Source organism: Hibiscus syriacus, unplaced genomic scaffold (assembly GCF_006381635.1).
Source record: "Hibiscus syriacus cultivar Baekdansim isolate YM2019G1 unplaced genomic scaffold, ASM638163v2 tig00111330_pilon, whole genome shotgun sequence".
NCBI lineage: Eukaryota > Viridiplantae > Streptophyta > Magnoliopsida > Malvales > Malvaceae > Hibiscus > Hibiscus syriacus.
In genome coordinates, this window is record NW_024063059.1 from 8,670,976 (window position 1) to 8,683,420 (window position 12,445).

Genomic DNA, 12,445 nt, shown 5'->3' on the forward strand with positions numbered 1-12,445 from the left:
GATTTCTTAGTAAACTAAATGTCACTAGCAAATTCTGAGTTAACTTATTGGAGGAGAGCATCCTGAAATTACAATGAGCATGAAAACAAATCATTTGATCAAGGCTAATTTAACAAGAAATTAAGAGAATCGTAAAATATTAAACAAAGAAGAAGAAGGTACTGAGTTTTTCCTTACAAAGTTTCCAAGTTCACTAAATCCCCAAGTGCAGATGGTACAGGGCCCGAAAATTGGTTTGCTTCAAGATTCCTGTCATTTGAAGAATAAAACTATATGAGTTACTTGAAAGAACAAATTGACATAATGAAGTAAATATAAATGCAAGCGATCCATGGCAGATGAAGCTGACACAATCTACAGAAATGATCTGATTAGTGTTCTGAAGTGAAAATAATCATAAACTTAGCACATTATACTTAACAACCGATATGGAAGGTTCATTGCAGTTAGCTTGTTAAATATGTATCCCCCATTTCATTTGATCAAAGGTAAAAGCCGATTGAGATCCTAAAAGACTGACCTAATCCGGGGAAGGAATACATTGTACAACTGCGAGAGAGGTTTTCAGACAGTCTCTTTTGCAGAGTTAGGTTATATGAACCCAAAAATAATGACAACTTAAATTTCCAGCTATGATCCTTTTGTAAGAGAAGATAAAAAGGCTAGTTTTACATTATTTATGTTATTCATTCCAATGTTTCAAAGAAACTTGTCATAAAGAATCTTGACTAGTTATGGCATGAAAATCTAGAACAAGAAGCAAGCTGGTTAAGCTGCTAATGAAGCTAAACAAAACTTGAAATGGGTGGCGAATTTTCTAATGAAGCATACCTTGGCAGTGTTCAAAACCACATTCTTGCAGTCTGATAAGATAATGACATACCACGCAGGCAAAAGGTATGAATTACCATTGAATTTAACAGTTGCATCAGATTTGGTGTCCACATTGGCAAGAAAAGCATAACATAATGATCATGTTTTATATACAACATGTTGAAAACATTTTGATATTTCGATATAACAAATTAAGTTAAAAGAATTTTAAAGATTTTCCAAATGATTTTCTAAGTATATTCGATAGAATTATTCGAATATCAAAACATTACTCCAAATCTTTCAAAGATCATTTTTAATCCTTAATCAAAGTGTAAAATTAAGTTTTAAACTTAAAAAAATTTCAAAATAATTTTACAAAGTATTTCGAACCATTTCAAAGCCAAAAATTCCAGATTGCTCAGAGGGAACCGATTCCCCCCTGAATAGTTTGGCTCGAAGAATTCCAGTATGCTCGGAGGGAACCGATTCCCCCCCAGGGGGTACCGATTCCCCTCTTGTATAATGGTCGAAATATTTGAATTTTACACTTAGGGAATCGATTCCCCATAGGGGGTACCGATTCCCCCCACGCTCCAAACTGTTTTATTAATTGTTTTCACACTAAAACGGCTATATTATTTTCTCTAATCATCCCCAACGTTCAGAAGTGATTCAAGGTGTATTTAAGCAAGCTTAGAAGCCATTGATCAATAACAAGAAACATCAAGCAATTAGAATCAAGAGAGAATCAAAGAGAAAGCATCAAACCTCAAGTTTGAGCATTTCAAGCCTATTTTTCATTCAATATTCATTTTGCTTTCAAGAACACTTATTGTGCTCAATTGTATTTATTCTTGAGTGTTCTTTCTTTGTTCTAGAATTGTGCAAACATATTTTCCTTGTGAGGTTTTTCTTGTAAGTTTGCAAATTTGTATTTCTCTTTGAGAAAAGAGTGTTCTCAAGAATTGGGGTATATTCTTGAGGGAGTTGTAAGGTTATCTCTTTGGCCTCAAAAGAAAGAACAAATTAGTGAATTTGTTGGAAAATCCTTAGTGTGGATAGCTAAGGTAGTGGACGTAGACTTTGGTTGATAAAGTCAAACCACTCTAAATCGCTGTGCAATTTCTTTCAATTTTCTGCAAAAGCTTCCACAAAAATTTTTATTGCCAATTCACCCCCCCCTCTTGGCCGATTCGGTCAATCGATTAACTCAACAATTTGCATCAGAGCCTAAATTATTTGAAGGTTTAATCACCTCTTGAGTCGATTCGAGAAGAGTTATATCGATAATCAAAGTCATCAATGGCCTCCGCTTCAAACTTCGACTCCGGTCTCGATTCTATGCCTGTCAACAAGCCTCCTTTCTTCAATGGAGCTAACTATGCCTATTGGAAGAATAAAATGATGTACTTCATTCAAGCAAGTGACATGGGAGCATGGAATGCTGTAGAAGAAGGATACATCAAACCTCTCACTCATCCAAGGTTGTGGAGTGAAGGAGAGACAAGAATGTTCCAGCTCAACTCCAAAGCCATCCATATCATTTTTTGTGCTCTTGGACCAGATGAATACGGAAGAGTTTCATCGTGTACAACCACCAAAGAAATATGGGACAAACTTCAAGTCACTCATGAAGGTACCGATGAGGTAAAGAAATCTAAAAATTAGTATTCTAACACATAGCTATGAAAATTTCAGGATAAAACCAAATGAAGATATCAAAGCTATGACGGATAGATTTTCAACGATTGTCAATGGTCTCAAATCATATGGAGAGATCATTTCAAATGAAAAGCTTGTGAGGAAGTTAGTCTACTCCCTCCTAAAATTATGGCAATCAAAGAAGACGTCAATCATCGAGTCTAAGGACTTAACGTCCTTAACTCTTGAAGAGCTAATTGGGTCACTCCTGACTCATGAAATGATGCTCGAAGATGAGGTTGACCTCGACAAGATTGACGAGACACCAAAGGAGAAGGAGAAGAAGAAAAAACATTAGAGTTGCTCTCAAATCCACAAAAGATGAGAGTGATTCGAATAACGATGACGATGACGAGGAAATGACATTGTTTGCCAAACGGTTCAGAAAAATGATGAGACCTTATCGAGAAAGAAAATTCAAACGAAATGAAGGCCTAAAAAATGAACCGAAAGAGAATGACCCAATCATTTGCTACGAATGCAAAAAGCCTGGGCATGTCAAATATGATTGCCCACAATTGAAGAAAAAGGGTCAATCAAAGAATAAGCACAGGGCTCATGTGGCTACATGGAGCGATGAAGAAAGTTTCGATGAAGAGGAACAAGAAGTAGCTAACTTGTGCTTGATGGCATTTGGGGAAGATTCTAAGGTAACCTCTAAGTCATCCGATTTGATGATTTATCCTATGATGAGTTATTAGGAATATAATGGGTTGGCTTCGGATTATGATAAATTATTTTTAAAATATAAAAATGATGTTTCAAAATTGAAAAATGAAACACAACTCATATCCAAAACCAACAACGATCTTGAAAGTAAAATCAAAGATTTGCAAATCAAACTAGAAGAGTTTGAAAAGAAAAATTTAGATTTGCAAAATTTACTTTCAAAGATCAATGATGATCATCAAAAGAAAATTGATGATCTTAAAACTTCTTTTGATAAAGTTGGAACAAAACATTTTGAAAAAGGTGGAAATTCAAAATCCAACTTTGTTAGAAAAAGTTTTAGAAACTACAATCATAGAGGTCCCCAAGAACCTCTAATGGAAAAATCGTTAGAAGTATGTGGGTTCCTAAAGAACTCATTACTACTAAAGATAAAAATATCCTACACAAATGAATACCTAAGGGGACTAGGATTTTGGAAACTAATGAATATGGACCCAAAAGAATTTGGGTATCAAAAATCAAAAATTAATCTATGTAGGGAAAGGAGCATTGCTACAAGGCACGGAAACAAATTCAAATTCATGGTACCTTGATAGTGGATGCTCAAGACATGACCGGAGACAAAAGCCGGTTCATTGAGCTTAACGCCAAAAATGGAGGAGAAGTGACTTTTGGAGATAATTCAAAAGGTCACATTGAAGGTATTGATACAATAGGTAATACCTCTTCCATACAAATTAAAAATGTTTATGTGAATGGATTAAAGCATAATCTATTGAGTATTAGTCAATTATGCAATAAGGGTTCAATGTCTATTTGAAATTAATGGTTGTAAAGTCATTGATATTGCATCTAATCGGATTATGCTGTTGGTCATAGAATAGGAAACATATACATGGTGCATTAGATTCTTTGATATGACTAATTTATGCCTAGTTGCTAAGGATGAACATGATAGTTGGTTATGGCATAGGAGACTAGGACATGCTAGTATGAGTGTTTTGCAACGGTTAATTCAAGGAGACCTAGTAAGAGGGTTGCCTAAGCTTAAATTGATAATGATAAAATCTGTGATGCTTGTGCTAAAGGAAAACAAAGCGAGTTCTTTTAAATCCATTAATTATGTATCAACTAGTAGAGTTTTACAATTGATCCATTTAGATCTTTTTGGGCCAACTAGAACTACTAGCTTGGGTGGAAAACAATATGCATTTGTCTTGGTAGATGACTATTCTAGATATACTTGGGTTCTATTTTTAAGTACTAAAGATAAAGCATTAGAACAATTCATCACGTTTTCAAAAGTAATCCAAAATGAAAAAGGTTACTATAACTAGTGTTAGGAGTGATCATGGAACTGAATTTGAAAATCTGGATTTACTGAATTTTGTAACTCTAACGGTATTAGCCATAATTTTTCAGCACCTAGAACCCCTCAACAAAATGGAGTTGTTGAGAGAAAAAATCGAACTTTAGAATAAATGGCTAGAACCATGCTTTGTGAAAATAATTTGCCAAAATATTTTGGGCGGAAGCCACAAATACCGCTTGTACATTAGTTATTTTCATCCTTTTGGATGTAAATGTTTTGTTTTAAACAACGGTAAAGAAAACCTTGGCAAATTTGATGCTAAAAGTGATGAAAGAATTTTTCTGGGTTATTCCTTAAATTCTAAACCCTATCGTGTATTTAATAAAAGAACTTTAGTTGTAGAAGAGTCTATACATGTTGTTTTCGATGATAACCCCCTTCCGAGGAAGGATTCTTGTGTGAATGATGATGTAGGTGTTATAAATACAAATGATGTTAGACATGACATTGGAGAACCATCATCAAAGGAAGAAACGAAAAATGAGGAAACTCATGATCATCTTGAGAATCCAACCATTGAAGAAAGGGAAGTATCTTATCCAAGAGAGTACAACTATGTCAAGGATGGTGAAATTATAGGTGATCCATCCAAAGGGGTAATAACTCGATCTTCTCTTAGAAATATTTGTAATTATGTTGCATTTATCTCATGCATAGAGCCTAAGAATATTAAAGAAGAATTAAATGATGAACATTGGATTATGGCTATGCAAGAAGAGTTAAATCAATTTGAGAGAAGTAAAGTATGGACATTAGTTGAAAGGCCTAGTAATAAATCTACTGTAGGTACTAGATGAGTATTTAGGAATAAACTTGATGAGAGTGGTAATATAGTGAGAAACAAGGCTAGACTTGTTGCTCAAGGGTATACTCAAGAAGAGGGCATAGACTATGATGAAACATACGCTCCCGTAGCTAGGATGGAAGCAATTAGAATGTTATTAGCGTTTGCATGTTTCAATGAATTTAAATTATATCAAATGGATGTTAAAAGTGCATTTTTAAATGGTTTTGAAATTGACAAAAGCTCTTTATGGTTTAAAGCAAGCTCCTAGAGCTTGGTATGAAAGATTGTCAAATTTTTTTAATTGAAAAAGGTTTTTCAAAAGGGAAGGTTGACACTACATTGTTTTTTGAAGCATAAAGGTAAAGATTTATTAGTAGTTCAAATTTATGTTGATGATATAATATTTGGTTCTACTAATGATGTTCTTTTCCAAGAATTTTCTAAGCTAATGCAAAGTGAGTTTGAGATGAGCATGATGGGGAGCTCTCATTTTTCTTGGGACTCCAAATCAAGCAAAGAAAAGATGGCATCTTCATCAATCAAGCTAAGTACGTCAAAGATATGCTCAAGAAGTTTGGACTGTAAAATGGGAAACCTCATGACACTCCAATGAGCTCTTCAACAGAGCTTGACTTAGATGAAGGAGGTAAATGTGTAGATGTTAAATTATATAGGTCAATGATTGGATCTCTACTTTATCTAACTGCAAGTAGACCGAACATTATGTTTAGTGTTTGCTTATGTGCTAGATTTCAATCATGTCCTAAGGAATCACATTTACTAGCTGTTAAGAGAATCTTCAGATACCTTAAGGACACTCCTAGTTTAGGACTTTGGTATCCTAGAGACTCTAGCTTTAGCTTGCATGCTTTTTCTGATGCGGATTATGAAGGATGCAAATTAGATAGGAAAACCATATTTTTTAAAAGTTTTTTTTTTAAAAAAAACTTTGCCCATTAGGATTGATTTAGAGAACCTTGAAATATTGAGGACTCAATTGAGTTTTGGGATTGATTAAATTGCATACATGTGTTTTCTAAATTGCAGGTTATCAATTCTATTCCGATTTCCTAAACCATGTCAAATCCTAAACGTGTTAGGTCATCATCTAGTCGCTCACACCGTCAACCAAATCCACCTCCAAATCCTCCTCCTATTCCAATTTCTAATCCTAATCCCATTGATCCTAATTTGACTATCCAAAATTCATGTTTCAATCATCCTGGTCCTAGAAATCATCGTTTTTGGTATTATCAATATTTCGACTCTTACAAAATCCGGGAAGAACGTATTCCTTCTCGTCAAGCTATGTTAGCTATAAATTTTAAATATCTTCCTCTTTTACAAGAGTGGAAATTTGATAAACTCTTTGACCTTGAACCCATCGTTACCATCAACTTGTTCGTATTTCTATTTTAATGTTTGTGTTAAAAACCAAACTGAAACCGAAACCATAGGAATTCGTTCCTACCTCCTAGGACAATTCTTATATATTGAGTCGGCTTACATAGCCAATACATTCGGACTAGATAATGATGGTATTTCAAATGAAAAACAGGTTTTAGGATCTCGTTATAAAAGAAGGGATAGTGCAAGTGTCTTAGACCTTCATGAACGTTTTCTTCATCTAATGATTTCTTGGTGGTTTCGACCATCCGGAGGTCGTTATTCTACTCTTAGAGCCTTAGATCTTTGGTGGTTACATTGTTTCGAAAACAATATTAAAATTAACTTACCTCAGATTATTTTTGCTACAATTGTTGAAACCGTAAATCTTGTTCCTAGCAAGAAACTCTGTTCATCTCTTGTTTACAGTTGCATTTTGAGTAATCTGTTTTCCAAAGCTGGGCTTAGAGTCGGTCTAGATGTTGTTTTTCCCCTTAAGAAACAAATTAACCTTCTTTCCTTAACGAGAGCGGGATGGATTAAGGATAAGGAAACCGGTGAATGGGTTCGATCTTCTGCAAATACTCCGGGAGCTAGTTCTTCACAAGCTCCACCCGAAGCTGACGAAGATCTCGAGCTTGAGCAATTAATGTGAGACATCGATGAAGCCGAAGATGAGCCTGAGCAGCTCGAGGAGCAGCCCGAAGAGCAAGCACAACAAACGCATCAAATGCCTCCATATTTCCAATCCTTTATGGAGACAGTCGATTTTTGATACGCTACCATGGATTCACGCTTTTCTTCTATAGAGTCCCACTTATCTACAATGGGAGCTCAATAATTAGAAATTCTTTGGGAGATGCGTGCAAACAATGAAGCAACCAACGCGCGTATTAATGACCTCACTAACGAAATGGCCGCTATGCGAGCTCGTTTTCCTCCTCCTGATCCTGATATGTGATTCTATGTTTTGCTTTGAACTCCAAACTTATTGTTTTAACATTTTGAATATTTTGGAATGTTTGAATTTGTGGATTGATTGACTTTGAATTTGTTTGGATTTATGAATGGTTAGAAATTATCTATTTGGTGTGATTAAATTTATTCATTACTGCATCATTTACTTCATGATTAGATATATGACCAATTTTGCCATTTCACATTAATTATGAATATTGATTATGAAACTAATGGCTAACATTTCTCTTGCTTGTGATCTTAGCAGCTTATATTATATATAATCAATTGGCTAAATGATTTCAAAACCTTGTTTAAATTCTTTAAAATGTCTTTTTGATTTAACAAAAAGGGGGAGAAGTGTTAAATGTGTTTTTAAATGATAAATGGGAGAAGTGTTTTTAAATGATTTCTTAAAATTACTAAAATGTTTTGTTATATATAAAAGGGGGAGATTGTTGAAAACATTTTGATATTTTGATATATCAAATTAAGTTAAATGAATTTTAAGATTTTCCAAATGATTTTCTAAGTATATTCAATAGAATTATTCGAATATCAAAACATTATTCCAAATCTTTCAAAGATCATTTTTAATCCTTACTCAAAGTGTAAAATTAAGTTTTAAACTTAAAACAATTTCAAAATAATTTTACAAAGTATTTCGAACCATTTCAAAGCCAAAAATTCCAGATTGCTCAGAGGGAACCGATTCCCCCCCAAGAGGGTACTGATTCCCCCTGAATGGTTTGGCTCCGAGATTTCCAGTATGCTCGGAGGGAACCGATTCCCCCCCAGGGGGTACCGATTCCCCCCCTTGTATAACGGTCGAAATATTTGAATTTTACACTTAGGTAACCGATTCCCCATAGGGGGTATCGATTCCCCCCACGCTCTAAACTGTTTTATTAATTATTTTCACACTATAACAGCTATATTATTTTCTCTAATCATCCCCAATGTTCAGAAGTGATTCAAGGTGTATTTAAGCAAGCTTAGAAGCCATTGATCAATAACAAGAAACATCAAGCAATTAGAATCAAGAGAGAATCAAAGAGAAAGCATCAAACCTCAAGTTTGAGCATTTCAAGCCTATTTTTCATTCAATATTCATTTTGCTTTCAAGAACACTTATTGTGCTCAATTGTATTTATTCTTGAGTGTTCTTTCTTTGTTCTAGAATTGTGCAAACATATTTTCCTTGTGAGGTTTTTCTTGTAAGTTTGCAAATTTGTATTTCTCTTTGAGAAAAGAGTGTTCTCAAGAATTGGGGTATATTCTTGAGGGAGTTGTAAGGTTATCTCTTTGGCCTCAAAAGAAAGAACAAATTAGTGAATTTGTTGGAAAATCCTTAGTGTGGATAGCTAAGGTAGTGGATGTAGACTTTGGTTGATAAAGTCGAACCACTCTAAATCGCTATGCAATTTCTTTCAATTTTCTGCAAAAGCTTCCACAAAAATATTTATTGCCAATTCACCCCCCCTCTTGGCCGATTCAGTCAATCGATTAACTCAACACAACAACCTGGGAAGAAGAAGGAAATACATTAATGAACAGATTAATTTGAACAAGATCTGGCAGAAGAAACTGTTGGGCCACTGTTAATTGATTTTCAACTATATCTTTCAATAATAGCCTGAGCACATTTTGTTCTCGAGAAAATTCTTAAGAAGTGTTTATGATCAGAAAAAAAGTGATTTATCTTTTTTTTCATTTATGTGTATAAAATATTATGATCCTTGAGATTTCAACGGGACCCTTGCTCACCAATCAGACAATGAAGTAATAAAGAAGCAACCCTCCTTGAGTTCTTATTCATAACCGACATAGAAGCAAAGAAGTAATATTCTCTTTTAAAATGAGAAAGGAAGAGAAATAAATATGGAAAATACCTCCAAGTTTGGACCCAAGGAGGAAATGGTAGGATCAGTGGCTATCAGTTCTTCTTCACAAAGCTTTATAGCCTTATGAACATCTCTTAGGTGACCCCACTTAGGTTGTCTAACAAGTCCTGAAAAAAATCAATGAATTGGAAGACAGGTGAAACTTAGAAGATGTCGTTTATGAAATTATAAACCGAATAATCATGGTTTTACATTACTCATTCTATTGTAATAACCACTAATATGAGTTAAGTTGCATACAAGATGATAACCTCAAGTATGTTACAGGAGGCCAAGTAAATGCTTAGAAGTGCTAACAATTTTTATTAGATTGACTGAAGACATACCGTACTCATCAATTGGAGCATCATAATCATAACTAGTAGCAATGAAGGGTCCACCTGTAGTCTTTCCAAAGTTCATTCCACCATGATACTGTTTTAAGAAAAACAAAAACATTTGACCCATAAGTTCCGTTTGAAATGAGACTGCATACTAGATTCTAGGATTAAATTTTATTACTATAAAAGCCAATGTACAAACACATTTGAAACTCCAATTATGATTACCATATAATAGTTTTAGAAAGTTCCACCTCTTTGGTAAAACCGTGCAACTGCAAATGCTAGGTCTTCTACAGGTCTGTAGGGAACGACACCACCAAATGAACGGAACCTAGCATTTGAAATATATTGGGAAGTAATGAATAAGAAATACTTTTTGATAAAAAGTTGAATAAGAGAAGCAAAGAATCAACATTATGATGGAGACATTTAATCTATATCATTAAAACATCTACTAAGTAGAAGTCAGATTGTAAATTATATTGACAAGTTGGACTTGGACACCATACCATCCAGACCAATTCTCGGTCCACATTTTCGGTTTCTTATTAGAATTTGGAGTGAATTGATCACAGTAGAATCCATTGCAGGTGTTAATCGGTCATTGCCCAGATAAAAGAATAAATTACGTGTCAAAAACCAACCAATGCCTTGATTTTCAAAACAAACAAGAAACATATTGAAACCTCTTTTGAATAAAACATGCAAATTCCAAGTGAAACAATTAACTATGATTGAAATTGCAAGTAAAAAACCTAAATCTTGAAACCTTAAACTTATAATGGGATCAAGAGCATCAGATTGTTGGCACATAACCCAGGGAACTCTAGTATCCAATGAGACAGCCATATCAGTTGTTCATTTAATATATGGTTTTGCACCTGCCCCATATGCTGAATCAATGTTTCCATATTCATTTTCAATCTGTATAAGAAAACCCAGAAAACCATTAGGGGAAATATTATAGCACTGACAACAACAACAGGAATTGTTCATAAGAAAATTGGAGAAGAAAAGAGCAAACACAAAACGTATACCTGTGACAAAATAATGGGTTCTCCTTGTGATGCATACAATTTCTCTTGCTTCATCATGTCCACAATTTTGGCAGTGAACCTCTGCATTTCTGCCTAAAAAACATTTTTACACTTGTTTTTAATCATTTCAGCTAACAGTCCTTCCAACAATTTCAGTGAACTTTACGAAACATAAGAGAATGATGAATAAAGAAGAGATTAATTTATATAAATAATAAAGTAATACTATTTTTATGGATAAATATATTACCTTAAATGGTTCATTATCAGTTCGAAACTTGATCCCGGTTATAAAATGTAACCAAAGTGGAAATCCACTGCAAATATTTATTAACAAATAAAAGAAAATTAAACATACCCAAAAATAAATAAATAAATAAATAAAATTTTACCCATAATTCCATTCAGCACAAACATATGGTCTGATGCGCTGATGAACATAAAGACCAGTTGCTGCAAATAACTTCACAAATTTAACCAAATCGTTTCTTACTTCAAAATTATACTATAAACATCGATAATCAAAACTCAGGGAAATAATCAATGGGATTAATTTTTAGTGCATAAGTTCATAACAGTTTTAACACACTAACTGAAGATGAAAAAAGAAGGCAGAACCTGGTTTCGAACTGGTTTGTGCAGATTCCAAAAATCGTAAGTTTCGATCATATATAATCCTCCGTCTTTGGATTTTTGTATAAGGTCCGACCACATCTGAAAACATGAAACACATTTTTTCCTCTTCCAAAAATAGGTAAAGGGAAAACAAGGGGAAAATGACAGAAAATTAAAGCTTACATCAGTGGTGTTACGAGGGTAGTGAATAGAGCCGGATACTAAAACGCGATGTTTCCCGTCAATGACAATTGCTCGGCTATCGTACGTGACGGTGGATGCAAAAGTCAAATTCATTGAAGCACATTCACTTGGAATGGTCCCTTCAAGGTAGTTGTATGAAAAATCAGTGTAACAAAAAGATAACATAATCCCTTCGAGAAGATGGAGTTTGGGACAAAAGGAAAAAGGGATAAAGAGAAAAAGGGGAAGCATGTGGAGTGAACTGATAATTATCGAGGGGGAAGAAGTGGGAAATGATGAAAATAATGGGGGGGGGAATTAAAAGAAGACTTTTATAGATGACATACATTTAAAAAGTGTACTCCGTGTTTTGTAATTTTTTTGGATTATGACTATTAAATATGACACACATTATTGTAAGTTATAAATCGTTCATATTTTAAGAAACATAACCTTTTTTATGACACACAGTTTTTGCAAGTCATAAATTAGCGTGTGTCATTGTTCGTGTGGCATTAAAGTTATATTTTCTTGTAGTGTCCATAATTAATCATTAATTTCTATTACATTTCTATCTTTCTTTAACATCTTACAATTCACAATTTCATGTTCAAAGCAAGCAATTCAAACTCTTACTAGAATCACGATCGGGCAACAACATATATGATTTAGAATCGTAACCGGGATCATAA

General features: G+C 34.0%; 1 pseudogene; it reads right to left on the reverse strand.

Annotated features, from left to right (window-relative positions):
- Positions 1 to 44: 44 nt before the first annotated feature.
- On the reverse strand, positions 45 to 11,867 carry LOC120158773 (annotated as a pseudogene).
- Positions 11,868 to 12,445: the final 578 nt, after the last annotated feature.